Raw genomic sequence first — 15,227 nt, 5'->3', positions numbered from 1 at the left:
CTCATATTTTAGTCAAAAAATTAAAAAATTACTAAAAACTTATTCCCAAAGGAGGCCTTAAAATTTTCAACAAATAACGTTTGATGTGCATGGGACCTAAGCAACCCACACCGTGAAAAACGTCAAGAAAAAGGAAAAAAAAAAAAAAAGTGTGTAAATTCATTCATTACTAATAATGTAGTAAGAGATTTGGGTCCTATATAATTAATGTGTCACAAATAAAAAGTTAACACTTGTTGTGTGACATTATTGTGAATCAAATTGGAAGCTTTTTTTTCTTCTATTGGTGACTTTTCTTTGGGATTGTAATGTGCATGAATGTAAAGTTGTTCATACAGAAGTTAAGAAGTGATTGAAATTTGAAAGTTACTATGGTGCGGAGAAACACATAAAATATATATATATATATATATATATATATATATATATATATTAGTTGATAACAAATATAAAAGTAGAATTTGTGAGAATTTAGTAGCACAGAAATCTCAAAACATAAGCACATAGCTAAATAAATGCACTAAGAAGATCTGTGCTCGACTGTTTGATGAAATATTAGTATCCAGTCATAATTACATAGATTTTTCATACCATTTAGAAAAAATTAAGTAGTACTATACAAATAAAAAAAAATTATTCATAAATTTGAAAACAATTTCAAAATTAAGTAGTACTATACAAATAAAAAAAAAATTATTCATAAATTTGAAAACAATTTCAAGGTTTGAAATTCATTGTCTATAAGAAAAAAGAAAAAAAAAATTCATGTTATAGAAACAAAAAATTTGCCGTTAACTTGGGACAAGCAATTTGTAATGAGATGTTACGGATATGCGCTACCTCATCCATTTAGTTTCAAAAATCTCTCTTAGTCTGATCATCTAATCCTATTTATGGGACATATGCACTAATAACGTTCACTATGTTCTCTTCAATAATTAGTGTGGGTGTTTATTTCTGACCACACAATCAAACAGGGAACTCAGCCGAAGAGCATCGGCAGAATAGATTAAGCCCGAATAACCTGTCATAGAAAGATAAGAATCCGGGGGTGGTTCGTCCACTCAGGGGCACTTCGACGATCAAGGCAGTAATCAATATCTTTTAAAGATTGCAAATTGTGCTTAAACTCACAAGAGAGAACTTATGGTTCTCAGTATCTCCCACATACCTCAGACTCACGGAGGTGCCCTGTTTTTATAGCCAACACTAACTTGATCCTTATAGAAGCCTTACTTCAGTGGACTCAAGCTCAACGCTCATCCTGGTCCTTCATCTAGATAGAGATAAACTCTTCCTGAGCCTTATCTTTATCCAGATTGAGATCCTCTCCTGTTTTAGGACTTTTGTCCCTTATCTGCTCATCTCGGATTCCAGTATCTCTGCAAATAACCTCGGCCTAGCCCAGATTACCTCGGTATCAGGACTAGGCCACGTGGCACCTCAGCTGACACTCCGGTGTCACCTTGGCCACGTGCTGTCATTCACGAAATATGTCCCCACAACTGCCTCCTAGGTTCTATTACCTCGGCAGCCTGAGGTGATGGAACATACATAGTTTCTTCTTATAGAACGTCGGCTAAAATTCATTCTTTCCTTCAATCGAGATCATGACTCATCGGTTTCAAGTACTCAGGACTCAACTGTCCATCTCTATCAATGACCAAGAACCAAGTTCCTTGAGTTCCTTAACCTAGATCTTCCCCTAGCCGAGGTTTTTGATTCATTAAATCAAAAACTCCAAGAGTTTTATCTGCGCATGAGCTGTCACATACGGTTTTCTCAACCGTTTCCACAACACGTCCCTTTCTCATTGGTTCGTACCTGACATACGCTATCAGGTTACGTTGTTTCTGCATATGCCACCTGACAAACATGTCGTCCAAAGCATTTCATTATGGTTTGCCGCCTTTTCGCGTTTTTTACAAAACTCTTCATTCTTTCTCCGTCTTTTCACTTTTGCAATTCACAATTTTCCCTTGTCTCTCAGACTCTCTCTCTCTAACATTTCCAAATCTTCCATTGTTACGTTCACAAGCTCTCTGCAATTGCATTTTTCGTTACCGCCGGCACACTACTCATTTGAATTTGATCATTTAGCTCATTTGACTCCGACGTACCTCACTCCGGCTTTAATCTGTAAGTCCTTCGATTCCTTTTTATTTTAACTTTAATTCTCCACTGTTGTTTACTATTCTTGGCCATGCTCTTCCATACGACTTCCTTTTGAATTGTGCTATACGTTTCACTTCACACCTATTTTTGTGGAATTTGTATATGCATTTGTAGTTGTTCTCTATTTTTATCTTCGTGCTTTGGTCATCATTTTCTTGTTTCTTGAATCTGTTTGATGTAACATAATCTGTTCCTGAATTTGAGAGTGTGTGTATTGCTTCTAGTTTTTGCACACTGCTTTGCACACACTCACTCACTCATTGTTCCGAGAATTTATGATTTTCTTTGTTCTTGAATCTCGGTTTCTTTCTTGATTTCTAAATCATGCTCTTTTTTTTCTTTTCTTGTTGTATTTCCAGATTTTTGCCTTCAATTCCTGTTTTTGTAGTTCCTAGATTTGGGATTTGCTTTAGAACCTTGTTCCTTAGGAAAATTGAAATGAATTCCCTTTAGATCTTCAAAAACCCTTGCACCAATGCCTATTTAAGTTTTAGCCGAGGTTTTTAAACCTATATCAATCATTCTGTCGCCCAATCCCTTCTTGCCGAGATAATGGGTATGTTTAGGTGGAGGGTAGACACCCCAGAAAAACTAGAGCATTTTAGGCGGGAGTTCTTTATCCCAGATGACGTCCATTTAAGGTTAGCTGGGGAGGAGGACTCTATCATACTTGATGGAGACCCCATGCCCTTCATTGTTGTTGCATTCATTGAATGCAGACTTTGGTTTCCCCTAGATACTCTTTTCCGAGAAATCCTTTACAATTACAAACTCAACCCCATACAGCTTGCCATAAACTCATAAAGGGTTATCAATGGCATAATCAAACTAGCACACCGAGAGAAGGCTAGGATCACATTAGCCGATATCCAATTATGCTATACCATGTGTGGCCTTAAGTCTGAAAAAGGCTACATATACTACCTTAACCTCAGATCGACTGCCTTCAAACTAATAGCCGACCTCCCAGACTCCAACTACTGGAGATGATTACTTCATCGTCTCGGGGCAACTGAGAGTTTGCTCCTAATGACGATCTTCATCTCTATCCTCTGTGTCGAGCAGTTTTTAAAAAGGGTGATGGCAAGACTTAGTCATCCTACTGTAATTGCATTTAGGTTAAGGCTTGCCAACTCATTCATCTCTACTAATGTTTTCTCTTTATTTTTTGCAGTTCTTTCTCAGCCAGCCAAGGGATTTCAGCAATCATACGTCTCCAGCCGAGATCTAAAGAAGCTCTTGGATCTCCCTGTGCAAAGATGCAAGGCCTCTCTTTTGTTGAATTACACACCAATATACAAATCAGCTTTGCCTGACATCTCTCGAAGAAGTCAAACTCCACCGTCTGCCTCAACCCCTCCAGTCACTTCTTCACTAAGAGCTGATCAGGCTTTCTCTTCTGATCCAGTTGAGTTGCCGTCAACCTCTGCCCCCCAAACTTATCCCAATATCCCAGCGTCGACGCCGTCGTCGTGCCCTAGCAAACGTACCAGCAGACAGAACTCGTAGCCGCAAACGTTAAGACTTTGAGGCGTCGGCTTACGATCCAGCAAACCCACCCATTGCATTTCCAGCAATTCACTTTGGCACCAAAGTTACCTTTGCTGCAGCCGCAGACGATATGGGCCGAAAAGCTATTGTGGAAGACCTCCTGGCCGACTTGCCAGGAGTGGTTACTGTCACCTCTTCCCCATTAGAGTCCCAACTCAAGCCTAAGACAAAAATGGTGAAGCGTGCCAAGGCAAAAACTGCCGCTTCTCAAATTGACACTGAAGACACCGTGTTGATCTTGAGATTGGCAGAGGTTGAGAAAAGTGCCTCCAATGCCGAGAAGAGGCCTGCCGAGGCCGAACCATCCGATGCCGCTCGATCGAAGAAGCCGGGGTCAAAAATCGCCGCAAGCCCAAGTGCTTTCAAAGCCGATGAGCCTTGGGCCCTTGCAATCATGATTGGTGATAAGCCAATGAAGGCCGGTGACAGCGCCATTGACAGTATTGAGGTCAGCACCGCTCTCTCCACAGCTGTGCTCCTTCCAACTGATCTCAATCGTATGGCCGCGATCAATGAATATAAAAATTTTGCTCTGATGATGCAGCATTCCATCTTGGTAAGTTCCCAACACTTGGTACTTTTTGGTTTGTTTTTTAAGTTCTTCATACTAACTTGTTTGTTTCTCTCTTTCTAGGCCATCCAGTATGCCCATTCTTTCTCTACGAAAGCCGAGGCTTTCAAAGAAGAGTTGGTGCACAAAACCAAGGAAGTTGCTGGCTTCCTCTCCTCTCTAAACAACGCCGAGGCCAAGATCACGGTTTTGTTGGATCAGGCCAAGGCAGCCAAACGAGCCTAAGACTAGGCCGAGGAAAAAGCTGAGGCGACTGAGGCTATAGCTGAAGTACTAAAATTTGAGATCAAGGACGCTGAGGCCAAAACTACTGAGGTCAAGGCAGAGCTCCAAGAGGCACTGGCTACGAAGGAGGCCAAGATCAAGGCGACCGACGAGAAAGCATTCTCAAAGGGGCAAGCTGCCGTCCGTGATGCGTACAAAGAACAAGTCAACCAAGCCTGTAACCGAGGCTTCTACCTCGGCTGGACTATATCTCTCAACAATTTATTTGTCCCTATGGACTCCGACCTCCGAGATATCAGCAAACTCCAAGTGCCTTTCCGTCTGCCTTCCAAAGGATCGAGCGGCGAGGCTGATGAAGAGAATGTTGAATTCGACGACGCTGAAGAAGAGAAGGAGGTTGCTACGGGGGCCAAGTCCCCGACATTGAATGATCAAGTCCTGGACTTGACTCATGATGATGAAGAAGACTTGGTTTCCAAGGGTGCCTTTCCCAAACAAACAACTTCTGAGGTCGAGATTCATTTATTTGAGAAAAGCTTAGACCAGACCCTTCTAGAAATTGACGCCAAGATAGCGGCGGAGAAGGAAGCCATATTGCTAACCGAGGCCGACACAACACCAACAGCCGAGATTGAGCAATCTGAGACCGATGCCCACAATTCCAACACTTAGGAATTTTTACTTTGAACTTTACTTTTGAACAGTTTGTAATTTTTTGTAACTTTTGGACAAGTAATCTCTTTTGCTAGGCCGAAGTGCCTTTTTGTTCCTAAACAAGTTTTTCTTGAATGCATGCTTGCATTCTTTCTTCTTTCATAAGTGTTGAATTCTTTGCTTCATGTATGCTTACTCCTTTCCTTCTATGCCTTTCATGCTTTCATACTTAGAATATTTTTTGCATTTCTTCAAAGTACACCTTAACTTGTGCAATCACTTCGGGGTAAGGTACCTCGGATATAAACCTTGACTGCTTATCTCGGCCAATGATTGGCATATCTTGGCTAACTTTAACTTGTAAATTGTTCTGAAATTTCAATAAGTATCAAGTCCATTCTAACTTGTAAATTTTTCTAATTCTAAAAATTTCAACAAGTCCCAAGCTGTAACAACCCCAATCCGTAATAAAGTACTAATCCGTAATTAAGGATGTAATTTAGTGGATAAAATAAATTATGTGTTTATTATGTATTTTTCGTGATCTTTGACTTTCTATCTGTTACTTGTAGAAATATCTGTCTAGAATTCTACTTTAATATGAAAATTGAAAGCCTTATCGGCATCCGAAATTTGAAATTGGTAACATGAATATGTTATTCGGAATTTTTAGAACCATATGGAAAATTTTATTAAAAATTGATTTAGTCTAATTAACTAAGTTTTGTTTAGCAAGCCTTATGTTCTAATTAATATATTATATCATCACAACTATATATATATATATATATGAGTTATAAGCTCGTTTTGAGCTTAAGACCCTTTATTCTTTGAGTGGAAAAATCTGGTGAGACTTTCTAGAGGGAGAGTGAGTTCACTTTAGTGAGAGAAAGCTAAGAGTTTGAAGGATTGGAGCTTGATTCTTGAAGATTAAGATAAGAAGCTCTAAGATTTGCAAGAATTTGGCTTGTTCAAGACTCTAGGTGAGAATTCAAGACTTAATTATGGGTTTAAGCCATCAAGTAGATTAATTCAAGAGGAATTTGTGATTATGTACGAGAATTGAATTAAAGATGATGAATTTAGAGTTAATTCATATATGCATGCTTAGTTTAGTTTAATTTCATCATTTTGAACATGATTCATATCATCCATGTTGAATTTCAAAGAATTTGGAAGAAAAGTCCACATGCATGCAAGAATATATAGAGTTTTACCATGTTGAGTTGAGATTGAGCATTCAAGGTGTTATTGTGAATTGATTGGTACATGCATGTTTGAATTATCATGTTCTGAACCTTGATTTCATGTTTTGAAAAGGAATTTCTTACATGCATGGAGCTTATGAGCTCAATTTACTAATTTCATGAGTTTTGAAGAAAAGAGCTTGAAAGATTTTACATACATGTTTTGCTTCTTAAGTTTCAAGATGAATTGTGAGCTATTGGCAAACTCTTGGGCCATGATTTTATGAAATAATTCTTAATTCATCATATTTTGCAAGTTTACAATGTTAAGTTGCATTCATGTTTTGAACTTTGGGAGCAAATTTGGAAAACCCAAAATTTTGCTTCCACGCTCGAGCAACCACCTTTATTTTCACACTTCCGCTTGAGCGACAAATGGTTGGCTCGAGCGTAAATTGCATGCTCTCAGAAGTTTGTGTGTTTGGAAGCACGCTCGAGCAACAAGACTTGCGTTCGAGCGAGGACCTGTGTCTCACGCTCAAGCGAGCGTCGAGCGGGAATTGCACGTAACCAGAACTTTTTCATATTTTGCAGACCGCTCGAGCGAAGGAGTGTGCGCTCGAGCGACCACTCACATTCAATATGTCCGCTCGAGCGAAGAAAGCTAAGCTCGAGAGAGACCCCTATTTTCAGCAAGTTTTGAAAAATAATTTCAAGTACATTTTTGCATCCTCTTTCTATCCTAGGCATTCCTAAGCCTTAGTTTAGCCATAGTAATGAGGATATAAATTAGAAACACACTAAGAAATGAATGTACTAAGTTAAGAGATTACAAGTGTGTGTTTTGAGCAATGTGAGAAGAAAGAACAAGAATCAATGTAAAGAAAGCTAAACCGTGACAGCCATGTGAACATGTGTAATAATATGATATGCTTGTGTTATGTACTTTTGTGTTTGTAGGTCAACGTCCGAAGATTGATTGACCATTTACGGGAGCCCACTGTGAGTAACGTTATTGTAAAGATATGTTCATATGAATTATGTTCGAAATGTGATTTGATAAGTTATGATTTTTGAAATGATATTTGTTTACGTGAACGAATGTCCTATGTTTGAAATCTATTATGGCATCCATAGATAGTCCCAAGTCATGGGGGATGACATGTTAATGCTGGTCCATGACATATATATAATTACGAGATCTTGTTAGCCACTTCATTGTGGTGATATGTGTTTAATCGGTATTCAGAACCGATTACTCTAGTCAGAAGACGATATGTGATGTGTTCTATGGGATGTACCATTATTATGTTCGGATATGAGGATGATTATGTTATGATATGTTCTATGATTATGAAATGTTTAGAGTTCGTTCACTAACCTCTTTACATTAATGTAATTCACTGGGCTTTAGCTCACTGTGTGTATATATATGTATAGGTGAGCGTTTTGGAGATCGAACCTGAAGACTTTTGTCTGGAACTGTGTTCTGTTGTCAGCTAACCCTTGTGCCTCACGTGGAGGTTCCGGAAGTGTCATGTGTTATAAGTTCTGGTTATTTCTGTATATGAGACTTGTTTGTTTTTGTTGGCTGTACTTAAGATGCTATTATGTGTGTGGGAATAGAATAATGTAAGAATGATTTTTGGATATGTATATAAAGTTTTCAATATTCCGTTCATATAAGTTAGCATGGCTCATTGGACAATTATATTTATGTATTTGCTTCTGCTAGCCCCTTAATTTTGTTAAACAGTTCAGAGGCCTTCGGTAATCCAAGGATTACTGGCTGGTTACGATACTAAACCTATAGGGGCGGGTTTGGGTTGTGACACAAGCTTCCAAGTCTATTTATCAATCTTGCTCCCTACCCCCTAATGTGGGCTTAAGTTCCACTTAGGTTCACATTATCTTTTATGGTCTTTCGTCGAGGTCAAATTCAAACAAAGACTAGCCGAGGTGTTCAACCTTGGTTTCTGTTAATCTAACTGAAGCGAGCTTGGTTCCACGCTAAGTTCAGCTCTGCCGACATGGCAAGTCAAGGTTAATTCAACGTAGTTCAACTCTATTATATACAAGTATAATTCAACTTTACCATATAACAAGTCTAAGTTATTCGTCATGTTTCATTCGGAAACATCAACTTAGTTCAACTCTATTATATGCAAGTATAATTCAACTATGCCATATAATAAGTCTAAGCTATTTGTCATGTTTCATTCAAAAACATCGCCAACTTAGTTTAACTCTATTATATGCAAGTATAATTCAACTTTGTCATAGAATAAGTCTAAGTTATTCGTCATGTTTCAATCGGAAAGATCGCCAACTTAGTTCAACTCTATCATATGCAGGTATAATTCAACTCTGCCATATAATAAGTCTAAGTTATTCGTTATGTTTCAATCGGAAACATCGCCATAGGATTGGTTAGTCCTATCACATAAATTTCGAATTCATAAAAATCAGACTAGAGTTTTATTATTACTTCGGCTAATGAAAGTATGACATAAACTTTGAAAAACAAAAAAACTAATGATAAAAAAACTTCAAGTTACAAGTGTTCCAGGGGCTTGGCAACTCTTTGCCATTAGTGTCTTTAAGCCGATATGCCCCATTACCGGCAACCGAGATGATTCTGTAAGGCCCCTCCCAGTTTGGGCCAAGTTTTCCCTCCCTGAGATCCTTCTTATTGCCGATGACTTTTCTCAGGACGAGGTCCCCAACCTTGAACTCTCTTGGGTTGACCTTCTTGTTGTAAGCCCTAGCAAGTTGTTGCTAGTATGCCCCTAGCCGAATTGCTGCTCTCTCTCTTTTCTGCTCTAATAGGTCTAGATCTCAGGCTAGGAATGCCTCATTAGTCCCATAAGCCTCTTTTCTGCTCTCTCTCTTTACTCCTTGGGTTCTGATTCCAAGGATGTCGACTTCTAGTGGGATAACTGCTTCAGTGCCATAAGCCATGGCAAAAGGAGACTCCCCAGTTGATCTTCTCAGCGTAGTCCGATATACCTAACTCTTCTACCCACTTCCCTTTTGCTACTTCCAGCCTCTTCTAGATCCCATCCAAAATAGTCTTATTGGATGCTTCTGCTTGACCATTGCTCTAAGGGAAACTTGGAGTGGAGTAGTAGTTCTTGATTTTGTACTTTGCACATAAACTTTTTATTAGCTTACTGTCAAACTGTGTATCATTATCTGCTATTATTGCCCTTGGGATCTGTGGTAACCCCGACCCATGATTAACACTAATTCATGTTTAAGTACGCCAAATGAGTAATTAAGAAGAAATCCTCAATTAATTATTTGTGCATTGCATCATTTTGTGATTATATTTGTTTAACGTAGAAAGATCTGTTCGTGTTTTCGTTTCGATTTGCGAATTGAAGGTCTTATCAGCAACCGATTCAGAAATTGACTTGATTTATATGTTAATTAGGATATTTAGAATTTTATGGTAGGTTTAATTAAAATTCGATTTTGAACAGTTAAATTAGATTAATTTAATGTCCACTTATTTGGCCTTAATTAATTACACTTTTATCCAAGCCTATTTAAGGCACCAATTGAGCTTTCACTCATCTTTTTCCTTCATTTCAATACATTTTGAGCCTAATCAAGTAGAAAATGTGAGAGGGGGAGAGTTGGGAATAATTGAGCTCAAACAAAGGATTTGCTAGGGATGTTGTGAGATTGAAAGAATTTGGGAGTTTCAACTTCAACCTTTGAGAATCCAAGACTCTAGGTAAGGAATCAAACTCTTAATTGTGTAATTAAAGCAGACCTTACAAGACTTTAAGTGAATTAGGTGAATTCATGAAGGAATTGCACTAGAATGGAGTAGAATTGAGTCATACCATGCATGCATGTCTATTTTTTCACAATTTGAGCATGATTTCAAAGAATTATTTTATGCATGTGTTTATCTCACCTATGTTTTGAGAATTCATCATGTTTTTCATCCTCTCATTACATTTGATCATGGTTTGGAGGCTTGAAACTCAAATCATTTCATACATGTCACGTTTTTGGAACATCCATAAAGTTTAAGTTGAAATTGTGAACAATTGGCATGCCCTTGGGCCATGATTTCATGAAATGATCTTCAAGTCATGATGTTTTGTGAGTTTCCAAATGTTTTCCAGAATTTTGGCTCAAAATATTGAGTTTTGAAGTGTTTAGTTTGAGTTTGAAGCTTGGAGATCAAATCTGGAAATTCCAGAATTTGAATCCACGCTCGAGCGTAGGAGTTCATGCTCGAGCGAGAACTCTGAGTGCGTGCACTTCCGGTCGAACGACCTGAGGCACACTCGAGCGTGAAATGCATGTACCCAGAAGCTCATATGTTTTGCAGTACGCTCGAGCGACAGAAATCACGCTTGAGCGAAGATCTGAGCCTCACGCTCGAGCATGGATAGAGCGTCCGTCGAGCGTGAAAAGTAAGCAACCAGTACTTTTTCAAAGTTTACAGTCCGCTCGAGCGAAGGAAATCACGCTTGAGCGAACCCTCACTTTTTGCATGTCCGCTTGAGTGAGGGAAGCCACGTTTGAGTATGGACCTTGTTTTTAGTAAACTTTGGAAAATGTTTTCTAATGCAATCTTTACATCCTCATTCCATCCTAGGCATTCCTGGGCCATGAATAAGTCACCATAATAAGAATAAGAGTAGAAACACACCGAGAACAACGAAATAAATAAAATACAATCCGAGCGTGTGTTTCAACGTATGAATCTGCCATGTTATGTAGGTCACATGCCTCAGGATAGGTGAATTGCTTACTTTGCCGTCAATTTGAAGCTACCAATTATCTGTGAGTAATAACTTAGTAAAGCTATGTTCAAGTAAATTATTTTCTGTACACGAATTAAGAACTGTTCTATGAAATGTCATGTTTTATGCAATGAATGATTGTCCAAGTCTAACAAGCACTTATGCCATTATGCTATGGTTCAAGTAATATCATGATTCAAGTATATGTAAGTTCCTGGTACCGGAGGTCCCTTATGGGACTGACAACCTATCTATACCCGGCTGGAGGTTCCTAAGTGGAACTGACAAGTTTATAAGTTCCCAGTCCGGAGGTTCCTTTATGAGATTGACAAGTTATTCTTACACGGCCGGAGGTTCTTATATAGAACTGACAAGTATGATTTAAGAACAATCTGTGTGTGATCTGTCAGCGCGGATGGATGTATTATGTAAGACTAAGCATGAACTTTGAATTCTACATATGCTCAGAATGAAAATACGAATGTGAATTTCAGTTTCAGTCACAGTTGGGACATCATTCATTTACCCTTTACTTTGTTATTATTTACTGGGCCTCCGCTCACTAGTTATTTATTATGTATATAGGTGAGCAGTTTCGTGATCAGGCTTAAGATGATGCTTGGGATATTTTGTGTTGGTCGGCCACCCCCTTTGCGCCTCACGAGGAGGTTCCAGATCAAGTCATGTATTGTGGCCGTGTCTATATGAATGTATAAGATTGTTTCTTTTGTTTTATGAATAAGTTCGCCTTTTTGTATGTACTTGATAGTGACGTGTAAACACTGTACCTATGACGTCACTTGTATGTATATAAAGTTTAAGATTTTCAGTTCCATGTACGTCTTCACAGCTCAATGGACTTTGTATGTTGTATATTTGCTTCCGTAGCCCCTAACTATATGTTATTACGCTAAGAGGCCTTTGGTAATCCAAGGATTACTGGCCGGTTATGACGCTAAACCTATAGGGGCGGGTTTGGGTCGTGACAGGATCCCAAACCTGGTGATGATGTTCTTCCCTATGAAGTTCTTCACATCAATATCTCAAATTTTCGCAAGGGGTTTAGCTTCTACCCACTTCGTAAAGTAATCAGTTGTGACTAGCAGAAATTTCGTTTGCCTACTTGCTTGGGACAGTTGTCTAACAAGATCCATGCCGCACTGGGAAAATGACTAAGGACTGGATACTGGGTTCAAATCTGCTATTGGTTGACGTATTAAAGATGCAAACCTTTGACACTTTTCGCACTTTCTGACGTAGGCTTCAGCATCCTTCTACATGTAGGGCCACCAGTACCCCTGAGTAATAGCCATATAAGCAAGTGATCTACCTCCAGCATGGCTTCTGCATACCCCTTCATGTTTTCATACAAGAAGTCTTTAATCTGAGAGGGATGCACACATCTCAAAAGGGGACCAGTGAAGGATCTCCTGTAGAGGTGGCCATCTGCTGTTAGGTTGAACCTGGCCGACTTGAATCTAGTCTTATGTGTCTCTTTTCGGCCGTCTGGCAGCTTTCCATCCCTAAGGAACATCACTATTGCATCCATCCAACTTGGACCCATCTCCACACACATTGCTTCGTATTTTGTGATCAGTGGTTCCACACTTGGGCCTGACAAATAATCAACCATTATTGTCCTTGCCTCCTCCGATTTCATTGCATTAGCTGGGTTAGCCAAGGCATCGGCATGACTGTTATCATCTTGGCTAACCTGCTGTAGTCGGCAATCCTGGAACAATGCTAGCATTCTAACAACTTCTTTGACATAGGCTATCATTCTTTCATCTCAAGCTGCATACTCGCCTGTTGCCTGATTCACAATAAATTGGGAGTCACAGAAGACTACCACCTCATTGGCTTCTATTGCTGTTGCTAACTTCAACCTTGCGATTAGTGCCTCATACTTTGCTTCATTGTTTGAGGCCTTGAACCCCAAATGAATAGATTGCTCTAACATTTGCCCATCTGGCGATACTAACACTACTACTGTTTCCGCTCCTTGACGATTTGAACTTCCATCAACAAACAGGCGGAAGGAGGAGTCGTCGATGTAGATGTCATAGGGCTTTGGTTTCTTTTCTTTTTTCTGTTTTGCTTAAGTGGGGTTCTTTGGCGCCAACTGGGTTTCTTCTTACTCTCCTAGGCATCCCAAGCCGCGGCTCACCGGAGTTCGACGTGGGATGGCATCAGGTGTGAACTCGGCCACAAAATCGGCCAAAACCTGGCCCTTAATTGCTATTCTGGGCATAAATTCCAAGTCATATTGGCCCAACACTACTGCCCATCTGGCTACCATGCTTGTCAGATCTCCTTGCTGTAACAGGGACTTCAAAGGATGCTTAGTTAGTATGACGATCCTGTGGGATTGGAAGTAATGATTCAGTTTCTTCGAAGCCATTACCAAGGCTAGTGTCAAATTTTTCCAGGGGTAAGTACCTGGTCTTCGCGCTTGCCAAGGTTTTACTCACATAGTATACTGCCCTTTGTTCTCCCTTCTCTTCTCTGATTAACACTGCACTCACTGCGTGCTCTGAAACTACAAAGTATAAGAACAGTTCCTCTCCAGGTATTGGATTTGATAGAACTGGAGCTGTTGTCAAGTACTTTTTCAAGTTGGCCAAGATGACTTCGCACTCTTCCGTCCACAAAAAATCTGTGGCCTTCTTTAACAAACTAAAAAATGGTTTATACTTATCCGAACTTCTGCTTATAAACCCGTTCAGGGTTGCGGCCCTTCTAGTCAACATCTGCACTTGTTTTGTTGATGTCGGGCTTTTCAAGTCAAGAATGGCCTTGATTTGTTCCGGGCTTGCTTCACTGCCCCTTCTAGTAACCAAGTATCCCAGGAACTTACCAGACTCGACTCCAAATGGGCATTTCGAAGCGTTGAGTCGAAGCCGATATGTTCTTAGGATATCAAAAACTGCCTTCAGGTCGGCCAGATGATTCTCAAATTCTTTGGTCTTCACAACCATGTCATCAATGTACACTTCTACTGCTTTGCCAATCAGATGTCTGAATATCTTGGTTACCAATCTCTGGTAGGTTGCTCCTACATTTTTCAGCCCAAAAGGCATCACTTTGTAGCAGTACAACCCTTTTGGGGTGATAAATGAGGTATTCTCCTCGTCAGGGGGTACATCACTATCTGGTGGTATCCCCTATAAACATCCAGGAAACTCATCCTTCCATGCCCTAAAGTGGCATTTATTAACTGATCAATCTTGGGCAGTGGAAAATTGTCTTTGGGACAAGCCTTATTTAGTCTGGTGAAGTCCATGCAGACCCCTCCACTTCTTATTCTTCTTTTTCACAACTACTATATTGGACAGCCAAGTTGGGTAGTTCACCTCCCGAATTGCCTTGGCTTCCAACAGCTTGTCCACTTCCTCCTCTACTGCTTCCACATGAACTAACGTCGGCCTCCTTGCCTGCTGAATGGCAGGTTTAGCTGACCTGCCCATATTTAGTGTATGGCAAGTGACCTCGGGGTCAATGCCAGGCATCTCGTATGGCGTCCAGGAAAACACCTCTATGTTTGCTTGCAAGAATGCATCTAACTCCCTTTCTTCCTCCTCAGCCAAACTTGAGCCGAGAAGGAAGAAGCCCTCTTCATCCTTCTGTTGGACCAGAATTTTCTTCAAGGCTTCCTCACTTTTGTCGGCCAGTTCTTTGCCGACGTCATCCAGGACCTCTATGTCATCGTCTTCAATTTCTACTGTTTCTGCCTCTCGCACGTTGCAGGTGGATTTCATTGCTGCCATGGAGAAATTTTTTGCTTGCACTTGATCCCCTCTGACCTCCTCAATTCCATGCTCCGTTAAGAATTGCAACAGCTGGTACAATGTTGAGGGAACAACCCTTATTGCGTGCAACTATGGTCTTCCCAAGATAATATTGTAAGGGAAGGGGGTGTCAATTACTGTGAACTTTGTGCTTACCTTCTTGGTGCCTGCCTACACCTCCAAATTTATTGCTTCCAGACGCCATATTGGCGTTCCATTGAACCCGACCATTGGGTTGTCGGACTGCTCCAAATCATCTCGGTAAAGGCCGAGCTCCTTGTAACATCTGATATAAATGATGTCACAA

Source organism: Camellia sinensis, chromosome 3, assembly GCF_055761805.1.
Source record: "Camellia sinensis isolate YWXY chromosome 3, ASM5576180v1, whole genome shotgun sequence".
NCBI classification, from domain to species: Eukaryota; Viridiplantae; Streptophyta; class Magnoliopsida; order Ericales; family Theaceae; genus Camellia; species Camellia sinensis.
Note: the sequence above shows the minus strand (reverse complement) of the source record.